This window comes from Pogona vitticeps, chromosome 1, assembly GCF_051106095.1.
Source record: "Pogona vitticeps strain Pit_001003342236 chromosome 1, PviZW2.1, whole genome shotgun sequence".
Taxonomy (NCBI): Eukaryota; Metazoa; Chordata; class Lepidosauria; order Squamata; family Agamidae; genus Pogona; species Pogona vitticeps.
Genome location: NC_135783.1, coordinates 211,516,426 through 211,531,393, shown reverse-complemented (window position 1 = coordinate 211,531,393; position 14,968 = coordinate 211,516,426). Strand labels below are relative to the sequence as shown.

The 14,968-nt window shown below is 42.0% G+C and overlaps 1 protein-coding gene across 5 annotated transcripts in view; it reads right to left on the bottom strand.

The window, feature by feature from the left end:
- The window catches only part of CCDC148 (coiled-coil domain containing 148), a 151,242-nt gene that overhangs the window by 119,581 nt on the left and 16,693 nt on the right, over positions 1 to 14,968 (bottom strand). Inside the window, exon 1 of one of the 5 annotated variants that reach the window (XM_020801167.3) lies at positions 6,183 to 6,283. The exons of the other annotated variants lie outside the window; for them this stretch is intronic. The gene's annotated coding sequence lies outside the window, so the exon portion shown is untranslated. Of the gene's footprint in view, positions 1 to 6,182; positions 6,284 to 14,968 lie in introns of those variants that run through there. 5 annotated transcript variants of the gene reach the window in all.

Below are 14,968 nucleotides of genomic sequence, written 5' to 3'. Positions count from 1 at the left end.
AGGGTCTTACCTCTGTTAGGCGAAACACATAACTTAGGGCAATAGCCCTATGTGCTTTCCTATTCTGCAGACTAAAACTTTTGGAAAGTCCCATTTGATTCTCTGGTCTCAGGCATAAATGCAAGGCTACAAAAACACATTTTTGCAACAACTGCATGAAGGCAGTTTCAGACTCACTCTCCCATGCACGTTAGTTGTGAAAAAATGGTACTGTATATGTGTTGACTTAAAGTTAGGCATACCATTTGCCTACCTAACCACCATGTAAAACACATGTAAAAACAGGATGGAAATGTCAGTGGAAAAGGATGCCCTTAATATCTACAAGGTTCATCACACTCAATTGTGTACAGTAGTGCCTTGACTTACGACTATAATCCGTTCTAGAAGATGGACGTAACTCAAAATGATTGTAAGTCGAAGCACCATTTCCCATAGGAATGCACTGAAACCCCATTAATCCATTCCGGCCAAAGGAAAAAAAAATCACACACAAAAAAACTTGCAAGACTCATTCGAAATGTGATTAATCCCTTCTGGCCGAAGGGTGGGGGGGAGAGAAAAGCAATCAAGCGTGCAAGACCCATTGCAAATGCATGGAAAACAAATGGAGCAGATTGGAAATGCACAGAGAACAGAGGGACAAGGTTGGAAATGCACAGAAAACAAAGGAAAAAGCAAGGGAAACACGCAGGACCCATTGCAAATGGGAAAAAAACCCAAAAGCAACCAAACCCCCAAGACCCATCGGAAATGGGGGGAACCAAAAAAGCAACCAAACCCCCAAGACCCATCACAGAACAGAAACATAACCCCCAGCCTAAAACCTTCGCTGCAAAAACACAGAGAAGAATTTTTAAAAAGCAGAAAACAGCACCTTACCTTACCTAACAGACAGTCCCAAACTTCCTTCCAAAAACACACACACGCTCACTCAGAAGCAGAAGCCAGGCAGTCCCTCCTAGACTGCACTCACTCTAACCATCGGGGCGAAAGAGCTACAAAGAAGCAGCCTCTTTCGCCACCTACAGTTAGCAATTTGAATTTCCCACCTTTTCCCCGTGCCTTTTTCTGTTCGTAAGTGGAAGTTCCGGTCACAAGTAGAAGCAAAATTTTGGAGCTGTTTGTAAGTTGAATTGGTCATAAGTAGGGTCGGTCGTAAGCCGAGGCCCCACTGTACTGTCTTTATTGCTGCAGTTGTTGTATTTACAGACCAAAGTAAGATTTGCCACAGACCAAAGATGTAATTTTCATAAGAATTTAGGGAATGAGATTTCAATGTATCCTGGTAAGGCTTATACAACATAAGAGACAACACACGTTTAACTTCTTGTTTGGAGATTAGCACCAGCTATAAACAGAAAATTCCGTATCAGTAGAACAGGAGAGATAAAAAAATTGGAAGAGTCCTTCTCCTACAAAACAGATAGACTGATGATTCTGGGAGAGTGGATACTTTCCCAGATGCAGGATGCAGGGTAGGGGAACAGAGGAGAAATTTCCATTCACCACTGATCATTCTCCTCATCAGCAATAATTCCTCTCTCTCTCTCAAACTTGTGTTGTTTGACTCATATGGACAGGTCATTGTGAGACAACAGATCATCTTTCCTTTTGTTTGAATCAAAACTATAACTAGGGAGATGGTTTTTACAGAGCTTGGAGGGCAACACCTACCACTTTTAATATCCTGTTATCTCACATTTTGTGTATACATCTATCCGTCTACCTCCAGAAGCATATAGGGGTGTGACTAGCCATTTTGATCCATGGGAAGGTTGGGCCGTGACCTCTGCTCAATTCTGGATTTGAAAGATGGCCTTTCCAGGCTTCATTGCTCCCAAATAGGCTGAAGTGACCAACAGCACTTCTGGAGGCTTTGGGGAGAGCAACTGGCCTTTTTAATAGCAAATTGAGGATCAGAGGAGGGTCTGGGGGAAAACATACAACATACAAGTATATGTTTGCCCCCCTGCCCACAACATATACTTGTTGGGTAGGGGGACAAAGCCACAGAGGTTATTTAAAGCAGAGGTCCCCAACCCCCAGTTCACAACCTGGCAGTGGCCTGTGGCCTATCCAGGACCGACCGGGCCACGGACACAGATCTCCTACCCCCTGTGAGCGCCATCATGCGCATATGCATGTGTGTTCCACCCCGTTAGTGCACTGTGCGCATGAACGTGAGTGGCCTCCACTGAGTGTGACATGCTGGTCCATGGTTGAGAAGAGGTTGGGGGCCTCTGATTTAAAGGATCAAACGCCTCTTCAGATTTGAAACAAAACACAGTTCCTCTCACTATTCAGTGAGGAAAACTGAACAGATGGTATGTGTTCATGCCTGCCATTTGAGTGCACCTTCAAGACTCCTGTCCTAATTTCCTGTATATGCGTTGTTGTTTTTAATCTTTAAACTGGACTAGAACTGGAAGGCAATTTAAACAGAAAACAGTTCTCTGTAAAGTAAAATATGTGGACAATTTACCATTTTACTCCATTTTATTGGACAAAACTATACAATTCCATTATTGGCATATAGAGTTGGTAATATTTCATTTATACATATAGTTTTCATATATTATAATATCTGTAATTCTGTAATTACAAATATACATTGCAATAACAACATACATTTGTATGGCATATAAAATTTTCATCATTCCTGTATCAGACTCCTAGAGATAGATCCTAAACCTCAGTTGCTTAATATAAAACAGTTTTTCCCCAATATGGGGATTGGGGATTACCAAGCGTTTTTTTTTGGAGGGTCATGGGTTGCCTTATATACATGTTGTAGCCCTTGTTAAATAGTTGCTCTTTGACCTTTAGGAACGTGATGTTAAACTTAGCATGTATGTGTATGTATGAGAAACAGGCCCTTTCAGGAAGAAATCAGCCTCTAATTTCTGAGAAGAGATGACCTGGACCATATATCTATGACAGCAGATATATTTGCTGCCGCTTCTGTAAAAAGGTACAGTATTTTAACTATGATATGTCACTTTGGAAGAGCCTAGAGAAGGGCCTAGAGAAGGGAAGAAGGGGGGGGGGAGAGAACCACACTCCAACAAACTCCTGGGAGAGGTGCAAGGAAAGCTTCATGCTGGTTCCGAAGGGGATCCTCTTTGCTCAAAAGTTTTGCCTGGGTACCGCAGTGTCCTTCTGCCCCTAGCTCACCTCTGAGGTCCTCTGCCTTCTCTTCTCCTTACCTTTAAACCCTCCCAACCTGTTTCCTCCCCAGTTTTGAAATAGTGACAGTGGGGTTGGCAGTAGGAGGGCGAGCAGCAGCTGTTTTGATGGTGCTGTTATGTTGAGGAATTACAATGGCCTTTTTATCAAAACGTGGCAGGGAGTTATAGGCTACCTGGCTATTATAAAAGGGGGTCACAACTCAAAAGAGATTGAGAACCACTGATCTGAAGTAACCACACAATTGCAAACTGCCTTCACTCCATCTCCACCCCATCTTCATTAAACTCAAACTGGCTCCAAAACATTTCTTTGCAGTCCCACTAGTTCTTTGCCTGATATTCTACATGTTAGGGCAAATAAGAAACACTGAAGATCTTCTGTCAGATCTTTCATCCTCACCAGCCGGTACCTTCGGCAAACTGTGGGGACAGATTCATTCTGGGGTTCAAGATGATCCAGCCTCACAACAACATACCGGTACTTTCTTTAACAATCCATTGAATTTTAAATCTTTTTATTTCTGCTTATCAGAACAAACCTGAGGAAGAAAAATGTTCATTAAAAAAGCTTGCCGCACCAATTATTCTCAGTAAATTTGTAATTACAGTAGCCCCCCCCCCCGTATCTGCAGGGGGTCAGTTCCAAGTTCCTCCGCAACTACTGAGAAGTGGGGATTATAAATAGCTGACACTATTGGACCCAGCACTCCCCTGTATCTGCAATTCTGATCTCAATGAGGCCTATATGAGCAAGAACTGAGTTGAAATCTTCGCTCATTCCTGTGCTGAAGATTGAAGATGACCATCTTCGTCTCTCACACCCACAATCTCAATGGCTCTGTGGGATTTTTTCAAAGCCAATTAAGAATCGATTTCCTTGTTTGTCCAGGAGTGCCAAGGAAGGGGCTAGCTGGAGGCCTGGGAAGGGTGGGAGGTGGGAAACCTCTCCCAGAAGGCAGGCTGGCTTAGGTCAGTGCCCCTCCTCCTGCTTTTTCAGCTGATCTAGCTCTGAATTTTACCATGCTACTCTGGAAGGAAACTGCCTCAACCTGACAGGAGACAAGGTGATAAGGAGGTGGCTTACTAGTTTGGTTCTCTCTAATGGCCAATCTGATAATTACATCTAGAAAATCTGTATTTGAAGGTATTTTCATTTAATATTTTTAGCATTTTCAGACTGTGGCTGAATCAGCAGATATTGTTCCAGCGGATACAGGGGATCCTACTGTGTTGTTTTAAATCAGAATAAATTGGCTCCCAGTCATACCTATTTCCCTACAGTAAAATGTGTTTTTTCACAGACTTTAGCTAGAAAAGGATCAAGCTATGTACTAAATGCAACATTATGACTTCAATAAATTCACATCAAAAGGGTTAACAAATAATATGTCCCTGCCTGAGACACAACTTCATCTTCAGTAATCAGAAAGCACAACACAAATTATAAAGCAAGGGAATCAAATGGCAGGCAGATGTGTGTTTTTGGACTAAAACTCTCAGAACTCTCCAGGTAGTGTGTAAAAATGCAAACTGGCACAGTTCTAATTGTTATTTTCAAGTTTATGAACTTGAACATCAACTAGGGCAAAATCCTTGTCAACAAATGTTTCAAGTCCCAGCTTCAAGGTTTTACTACAGCTTCCAGGCAAAAAGCTGGAAACGGCTTAGTAAAACTTTTGTAAACCCCACTGCAGGAACTAGACTGGGAAAAGTTTTATAAAAGCCCACTTTCTTTTGCATGTGTTTAGACTCCGGGGGGGGGGGGGCTGAGGGAGGGAAGAAGTCTGAGGCAGAAGTGGGAGAAATTAAAAAGCAGAACTGTTTAATTGATCACTGGAGATTAATATTGGGTTCTGAGCCTTAAGTGCAGTAGTGTAACATGGGTTGCCAGCACCCGAGGCAAGGCAACCCCCCCACCTGCTCCTGCTGCGGTGCTGCCTTCCAAGCCTGCACAGACAGCGGGCCTGAAAGGGAAGCTGAGCAGGCATGATTTCCCCTATGACCCTGGAACCCCCCACCCCTTCCACGACCCACCCCACTTCTGCCACTGTGCTGCCTTCCAGGCCTGCACAGACAGCGGGCCCAGAAGGGAAGCCAAACATAGAGATAATTAAACACAACAAAATTAAGCACCAAGATAACTAGACACTTTGGCTCTCACCCTAAGTACTGTAATGGTATGTTAAATGCAACACTGTGCTGACATGACAGCACCTACACAAAGTACTGTACTTCTGTTCTCTCTGCTCCCCACTACCAATTTCAGTACAACTGATTCTTGACAGTCACTGTAACAATTTCTACAGGTTTTTCACCCACCTAAGGAATTCAGGTTAGCCAGTCTGTTCCTTCACATTGCTAGACAGAAAGACAAGCATCATACCTGGCAGCGCCTGCTGTCAAGCAACCTGCAATACTTTACTGCCATGACCCATATCTGGATCTTCACTATATTCTTCATGTCAATGAAATTTCAAACCACATATCTTTCAAGAAATACATAGTGACTTGCATGTAAATTGACCTTGAACTAACTGATTTGAATAATAGCCCTCCTTGTTCCATATTCCAGACAGGCAAGACTTTTCAGCAACTCTACTATGAACAGCTATCACTCTTATGCAGTGGCATCCATCAGACACAGTGATTAAAACTACATCAAGACACTAGATTTAAAAAACACCCCAAACATGCATTAAAAAAGGTCTCCTGTAAGAGAAACCTGTCATAAAAGAGCAGTGCCTCTTGCATGATAAGAAGCCTTTACTCAATCTTAGAATTTGTTTTCGATAAATGGAAAGCAGTGCCAAGATGCTTATCTAGCAGTTGCAACAGTCTATTATCCAGTACCAATATTCTAGTTTGCTAACATCATCTGCTAAATTTCATTATCTGTTACAGACTCTCATCTTGATCCTAAGAGCCTGTGGCTAAGATTCTAAATACACTTACTACACGGAAACAAACGCCATCTAAATTAGTGGGACTAACCTTTATGGGACCGGTAGTAGAAACAGTTTTCCACAGGGAGGTCTCCTATGGAGTTCTTTATCTTCACATCAACATTTTTGATATTTAATCTCCTAAGTATCTGTGAGCAAATGAGAACAAATCTAGGCCAGGCTACCTCAGGGGAACAGTGGTCAGACAATAAATCTCTTTTTAAAAAAAATATATAAACAGAATATCCATTCAGTCTCTGTCTTATAATGCTGTTACACAGTGAAGAAGTAGGACCATTTTCCTATAAATATATACAAGACAGGAGAAAAAGTAAACCTTTTCCTAATTAATGATGAAAAGCTCCAATGGGGTGGGCGGAGGGAGAAAACTAATATCTTTCTAAGAGGAAAGGGTAAGACTTCCTCCATCACAAGAACCCAGCTTCTTTACAGTCAACAGAGGATTCAAAAGGATAGTCCGGGCTCCTATATTTTTAGACACCTAATGATCAACCACTTCCTTAAGGCACCAAAAGCTTTATTTATGTTGATGATCACACACTAGGTGTCAGCTGGACAGTTTTCAGATGGTCCATCATCTTTTTACAGGTTCATTAGAAGAACGTGGTGCCTCTTCTGATAGAAACCAACCCTGCAAAGACTCAGGTATCTGCCTTTCACCCGAGAAACAAACAGGTATCTTGGAAACTTAAGATTACCTGCACATCTGTCAAATTAGATCATTATTTTACCCCCAAGTACCTAGGTGTTAGTTTGGATTATATACTGACCTGTAAAATACACTGCCAAAATACAAAGCAGAAAGGTCTGTGTAAAGAACAATATTCTTCAAAAGCTATCAGGAATTAACTGGGGAACACAATCATAAGCATTAAGAACTACAGCCTTGGCTGTATGCTGCTCTACAAGTATGTTGGTCTGGCATGGAATAGTTCAGCCCACACAAAACAGGTAGACATAGCACTCAATGACAGCTGCAGAATCATTACTGGATGCCTGAAGCCAGCCCCTACTGATAAAATCAATTATCTAGCAGGCATTGCATCTTGTGACATATAGAGAAAGGTAGCAGCTAACAGTGAAAGACTCAAGGCATCTTCATCAAATGCACATCCACTTTTGGCTACCATTCCACCCCTTCCTGATTAAAATCAAGGGAAAGGGATTTTTTAAGAGAACATATGCTGTTCTACAGGTGAATATGTTGGTCAAGCACCTTATTTATTGTATTTATTCAAAATATTTTTCCCCACCTTTCTCCTTGAAAAGGACCCTAGGCGGCTTACACCATTGAAAGACAATATTTAAAGTTAAAAGACAATATATAAGAACAATAAGTAAAAAGAGGAATCTTACATCATTAAAGGCAATAATTAAAGCTAGGAACAATCTGTATACAGACATTAGAAAGGGGAAAAAATGTCACTCTGAGAAGTGGAAAACCCTAAAATGGAAAACCCAATAACAATCCATCTAAAAATCACACACAGGTAGCTAGATTACTGAGGGAAGACTTGCCTGAAGATAAAGGTCTTTGACTGCTTGGGGAAGGACAGCAATGATGGGGCCAGTCTGGTCTCCTGTGGGAGGGACTTCCAGAGTCTGGGAGCTGCAAGAAAGATGGCTGTCTCTTGTGTCCCCACCAGATGCACCTGTGAGAGTGGTGGCTCCCATTATAAGCAAGCTCAGCTCGCTTATAATGGGAGCCAGCTCATAAAGGGAGATATGGCCTTTGAGATAGCTTGGCCCCAGGACATTTAGGGCTTTATAGGTTAAAACCAGCACTTTGAATTGTGCCCAGAAACTAATCAGCAGCCAGTGGAGCTGCTGTGACATGGGGGTTATGTGACATCTTTAACCCACCCCCAGTCAGCAATCTGGCCGCTGCAGTTTCTTGACACTTTCCATTGACAGCCTCACACAGAATGTGCTACAGTAATCCAGCCCAGAAGTAGCTAGGGTGTGTATGATAGTGGCCAAATCAGATTTCTCAAGAGAGGGACATAACTGGCACATTAGTTTTAATTGTGGAAATGCACTCTTGGCCACCACCAAGACCTGGGTATCCAGGCTCAGGAATGAATCCAGGAGCACCCCAAACTGGGCAATTTTTTTAAAGTGGGAGTGTAATCCCATCAAGTACCAGCTGCATCCCTGTTCCTTGATCTGCCTTTCAGCTGACCAGAAGCATCTCTGTCTTGTCTGGCTTAAGTTTCAGTTTATTCACCCTCATCCAGTTCATTACTGATATCAAATCTTGAAGTAATAGCAAGAATGCCAGGTTTATAACATGGAAATAATAATAACATGTCTGTGCTATTGACAGACTTTTTAAATAGAGTACTCAGAAGTGGTTTACCATTCCTTTCTTCAGAGGTCTTCCTGGAACTCAGCAGCTTGCCCACGTTTACACAGGCTGCCTCTTCTGGGAAATGAAGTGGGGAATTTAACTTCCAACCTCTGGGTTTGCAGCTCGATAGCAAACTAACTGAACCATTTAAACAGCTTACCCACTTTTTAAAACATATTGCATCACAGGAAAATCTAGCCCCTGGTCACTCAGAGAACTGGGAAGACACTTGATAGACTATGGGCTGGACATTGCAGAACCAGGTGAACATAAGAAAATCAGGATTTTGCAGCAACACAGTTGCCTGCAAGCACAGAGAAGAACAGGCAACATCTCACTTATGTCAAAATATGCTGTGCCCCTTAACACATGCTACAAATGATTCGGTGTCTGCTGATATTGCCTGTTACTGGGAGAAAATTATCTGATATACTTACTTGAAATTTACAATCTTATTTTTGTAAAGCAATTTGTTTTTTATATGCATTTTGCATGCATTTTACCAACCCAAAAATCTTATAGAAGCTATTGTACTCCATTAATTGTATTATGTTGCTTCCAACATTATGAATAAAAAAGACAGGAAACCAAGTCAGAATCTGGTAGGCAAGGCAGCTTCTGTTTGCAACCATGTTTCTAGTACAGTGGTGCCTCGACTTACGACAGTCCCGACTTATGACCAATTCGAGTTACGACCAGCTCCAGCCGCAAAATTTTGCTTCAACTTGTGAAGCAAAGAGCTTTGAGTTATGATCAGAAAAAAGGTGGGGGAAAAGGCAGGGAATTTAAATTGCTAACCATTAGTCGGCGAAGAGACTGCTTATTTGTAGCTCTTTTGCCTCAACGGTTAGAGTGTGCGTTTGCAGAGAGGCTTTGGACTGCCTGGTGCTGCTTTCTGCTTCTGAGTGAGTACATACAGTGGTGCCCCGCTAGACACTTACCTCAGTAAAGGATGAAATTGCTTGACAATGACTTTTTTGCGATCGCAAAACGATGGTTCCTATGGGGGAAATCCGCTTTACGTTGATTAGGTCCCTGCTTTGCGCAAAATGGCTTCCCTCCCTTCGCAAAATGGCTGTTTTCTGGACAGAAGCTTCAGAAGACAGCGATTTTAAACAGCTGATCGGCGGTTCTCTATGGCGATCTTTGCTGGACAATGAGGTATTTCCTCATTGGAATGCATTAACCAGTTTTCAATGCATTCCAATGGGGATTTTTTTTTTTTTTTTTTGCATGATGACAATTTCACTGTACAGTGATTTTCCTGGAACGGATTATCGCCATCATGCCAGACACCACTGTACAGGATTTTGCAGCGTTGCTTTGGGCTGGGGAGGTTATGTTTCTGTGCTGTGATTTCTCTGGTGATTTTTTTTCAGCCCAAGCGCGTTCTGATGGGGCTTGCAGTGTTGTTTTGTCTTTTGGTGTGTGTGTTTTTCCCCGACCCCAGTGCGTACTGATGATGGGGCTTGCAGTGTTGTTTTTTGGTGTGGGGTTTTTTTTTTTTTTTTGGCCCAAACGTGTTCTGATGGGGCTTGCAATGTTTTTTTTTGTTTTTGCTTTTTTTGGGAGGGTGTTTTTTCCACAGCTGGAATGGATTAATGGGGTTTCAATGCATTCCTATGGGACATGGTGCTTTGGCATACAACCAATTCGAGTTACGACCATCTTCTCTTCTGAAATGGATTAAGTTCATAAGTCGAGGCACCACTATACAGTGGTGCCTCAACTTACGAACGTCCTAACATACAACCATTTCGAGTTGCGACCAGCTCCGACCACAAAATTTTGCTTTGACTTGTGGCCGGAGCTTCGAGTTGCGACCGGAAAAAGGCAGGGGAAAAAGGCGGGGAATTCAAATTTGCTAACCATTGGTAGGTGAAGAGGCTGCTTCTTTGTAGCTCTTTCACCCCAACAGTTAGAGTGAATGCGTCGGAGGAGGCTTCGGACTGCCTGGAGCTCCTTTCTGCTCCTGAGTAAGTACAGTACATTTATTTTGTTTCGCACGGTGGGTTTCGGTTTGGGGGGGGTTATGTTTCTATCCTGTGATGTTTTTGTGTTTTGCTGTGGTTTTTCCCCAGCCCCATCACATTCTGATGGAGCTGGCTGTGTTTTTTTGGGTTTGGAAAAAAAATCAACCCCGACATGTTCCAACGGGACTTGCATTGGTCTTTGTTTGTTCATTTGTTTTTTGGTAATTCCCCCCCCCCCCCACGGGCACAATGCGTTCCTATGGGGCTTGCACTGTTTTTGTGTATGTGTGTTTTGGTGTGTTTGTTTTTCAGCCCCAGCACATTCCTATGGGGCTTGCAGTGTTTTATTTTTATTTTATTTTATTGGATTTTTCCCCTTCTGGTACAGATTAATCACATTCCAAAGCATTCCTATGGGAAATGGTGCTTCGACTTACGTCCATTTTGAGTTACGCACATCTTCTGGAATGGATTATGGTTGTAAGTCGAGGCAGCACTGTAGTTTCAAAACCAGTCTAGAATTATAGAGAGAAACCTCTACTGTGAGAAACAAAAGACGGAATAACTCCTTGCTCCTTCTTACTTCGTATTCCTTTGGAAAGTATAATTTGGCTTTTCTTTTCCCATCATGAGATCACTTATCTGCAGAAATGGGGAAGGAATCATGTGAGGTAAAAGCAGAATAAAAATAAAATACTGTCGTCTCTGTAGCCAAGATTCTCAGATACCCCTATATGTTTGGAGATTAGGTAGGGTATCTAGCACAAGCCATACTATACCTGATCTGGATCAGATAATCTTAAATGCAGGAAGACATTTCTTACTTTTGGTTGTTGCTTCTCTCTTAAACTCACCTTTCATAGCTTTACTTCTCTGATGTTGCACTCTTATGAGGATGAGGAAATTTTTACCATGAGTCCACACTCCACCTCTCTCTACCTGTTACTGAGATTGTCAGAGGAAGTAATGTTTTGGATTTTTCTTTTTCAACAAGCTGGTTATGATCGATGAGAATCCTCACCTTCAGTTCTTGCAATAAGCCCAGAGAAGCTCAATAAAATTGGGCACGCTCATTCATTTCACTGAACTTGTCCCCCTCAGGGAGACGTCTACCTTTCTGCAAAAGTGAAAGAGTGGATGCTAGTCCATTTAGGGTAAAGGAGGTACTGTTTGCCCAAGTGACCTCCCAGCCAGGCCACTCCTGTGGGCCTTATACCAAAGGTCAGGGCCCTTTCTATGATCCCCTCCAGCTGAAGTTTCAGACTCAGAAGTCATAGAACTGTCAAGGAAAGAACAGAAGCAATGGTAAATGGGAACATTTCTTACTAAGGAGCAAGGCGTATTTTTCTGCCTAGCTGAATTATGGAGTGAATGAACAGTGGCAGTGTTGGCAGCGTGGCACTATCTGAAAGAATGCCTGACAGCCTTTGCATGTTGGCACACACACATATGCATATGAATACATACTGGTTGTCATTCCTACTTTTGCATCACCCACCCCAAATCAAAACCATTTATACTTGCCCATGCTGTTACACACACAGAGGGGGGGGGGCTACATGCACACAGCATTTTTATGCTCTAACTGTTGGGAAACTAACAATGAGAATGAGTAATAGACCAGAAATGGAAGCTGCTTTGTATTCTTCTAAAATGTAACCCCCTATAAATATAGAAAAGCACATTATTCTTAAGGAGACACGCATGGTGTTTAAATCAGAGAGTGTGACACCGGAGAAACTTATCCAAACACCCAGTTTTCTATTCACAAGCATCATGGGGGGGGGGGAGAATTATAGCCATTTTGCCATTTGGTGCAATAAATCTAGTGCCTTCAATATTAAAAAGAGAAGGGAAATTAAACAAAGAAAGAAAGAAACCCAGTCCTATTAGCAAACACACAGCAAGCATGAATCTAAATTAACACAAAATACTATGCAGGCATCAATGCAGCAGATTGTTAGGAAACAGTTTTATCTCGATGCAGAACTCTTTACATATATTTGTGTCATAGTCACATACCAGGTATTGTAATAATTTATTTTTATGTACATTTAATACTACAAACACTAAAAGAATGCATGGCTTTTCAACAAAAATATGTTTGCAAAGGAAAGGAAGAAACGGATACAGCAGACATTTAGGAGATGTAAGATGGAGAAGAGAAAATTAAAGAAGCGTAACTGGGAGTAGGAACACTATCACACAGAACAGTTAAAAATAAGACTGGCTTGATTCTGCAGTACTGCTTAATTAGCAACAGTTTGCAGCTAAAGGTGAACAAGCATTCAGCTGAATAACTCAATATTAAGTCTTAATCCTGATTCTGCAAACAGTGGATATTATGTTTGTTCAACTAGTTTGCTTTTCAGAAAAGAGGTTAATGCTAGGATGCAGTACTTCATTGGCCAGACAGGGAAGGGCACAGAGGCTCCCACTCCATCTCCAGCTGCTTCATTAGCTGCGCCAAACAATTTATGTATTTCAAATATTCATATGCCGCCTTTATCCTACAAAAGATCCAAGGTGGCTTACAGTATTAAAAGAAACAACGTTAAAAATTAAACCAAATAATTACAATATTAAAGAATTAAACAAATGTCGCATTAAAAACCTGTAAACGGAATGTATTTAAAACACATTAAAAACAGCAGAAGTACAACAATCCCCTTAAGAGCCCCCCCCCGCCCTTAGTCAGCCAGCCATTTAAAAAAAAAACCTGCCTGAAGGGGAAAGTCTTTGTCTGCTTGTGGAAGGACAGCAAAGATGGGGCCCGCCTGGGCTCCCATGGGAAGGCGTCCCACCGTCTGGGAGCAGCAACTCTCCTGTGACCCCACCAAACACACATGTGAAGGTGGCAGGACCAACAGAACTAGTCCATGTTTTAAACATGTGAGTGCATTTCATGTTTCCATTCACAAAAACGTAAGTATGGGTGTGTATCAATAGGATTCTGAACCTGGCACCTAGAAAGGTATGTGTATGTACAGTATGCGCATGCACGCACACACCAACCGTGTCTGTACAGTACAGTCACCGTGAACACGGTGCACTTGGGGCAAATCTTCTGTTTGCCCCAAGGTGTCAATGACAGCTTACTTTGCAAGAGAAAATAACAATTGCAGAAGGGCTGTTTTCACTGGGGTCACAGTTCAGAGAAGAGGACTAAAACCCAAAGTCGCACCCATCATGGTCTTAATCCTGATTCATTATTCCATGGATTGTCCCCTTGTACTTATTTTTTTTAAAAAACCAGACATGTGGCATGCACTCATCTTTCATCTAGTTTGGCCCTTAGGTTGGAAGCGACTTGAGAGCTCTCCCATTCGCCCTCTGACTATGAGCAGTAGGTGCAGCTGCACTTCCATTTTGTAACCCGACCATTATCCAAGATGATCAGAGGAGCAAACTATAGTTACAGTACTGCTTGATAACCCAGAATTGGAAAACTGCTTCAAATTGATTTAGATAGAAAGCAGTTACCTTATTTTCAGACACAGTGATAATAAGAACAACAATTGCTTGCCATGTTTTCAGACGCCATGATAATAATTTCCTACCCTCCAAACTCTGTGGGAGGCAGAAGCTTGAATTGCTCTCTCTCTCTCTCTCTCTCTCTCTCTCTTATTTTTGCCTTTTATTTGATTGATAAATAATGTTACTTAAGAAAATTAAAAATAAAAGAGGAAAAGCCAATAACGTCTAAGGAAAAAAAAGAGGAAAAGTCAATAAGACTAAGGGGCAATTCATACTTTGCAATGCTCGACAAGAAACAACTGGAGGCAGAGAAATAGGGAAGAAGGCTTGCAAAGAACCTTTGTCCAGTTTGAACAGTGGAGCTCAACCTCTTCTCGTTCTCATAGTGATTACTACATGGCAGGAATGTTGGCTGTTTTCCCCACCTTGAACTTTATACCATACAGAGGATTAAACCTTCCATTTTCTTCTGTTTTGCGTCAATAACCCTTATGGAGGGAGGCGGTGAGAGCTGGCTAGGCCCTCATGAGGTGACAAAAGCAGTGGGGCTGCCTGGCTTTAATCAGGAGGGGTATCATGGAGCACCACCTGCCTATGGCTACTTGCAATGGAGGTTAAGAAATAGATCTAATAAACACCACAGACTACAGTATTAAAACAATATTAAATAATCAGACAAACATTAATACATAATAAAGTGTCAAACAATTTAAAAGCAGTTTAAGCCCTTTAAAAATGACACAACAACAAAACAGTGACCATTTCAAAGTCCTGATCAGTGGCCAAAGACCCATCTAAACACAATGTTTTCGCCTGCTGGCAGAAGGGCAACAAGACGGGCGCCAGTCTAGCCTCCCTTGGAAGGGAATTCTGCAGCCTGGGAATAGTGTTTCCTGTGAGCTTAGCGGAAAAGAGACAAAAGCCTCCTCTGAAGAACCGAAGATCTCATATTGGGAGATGCAGTTCTTCTGAAAGTGTTATAGGGCTTTACCAGCAACATTTCAAATTGTTCCT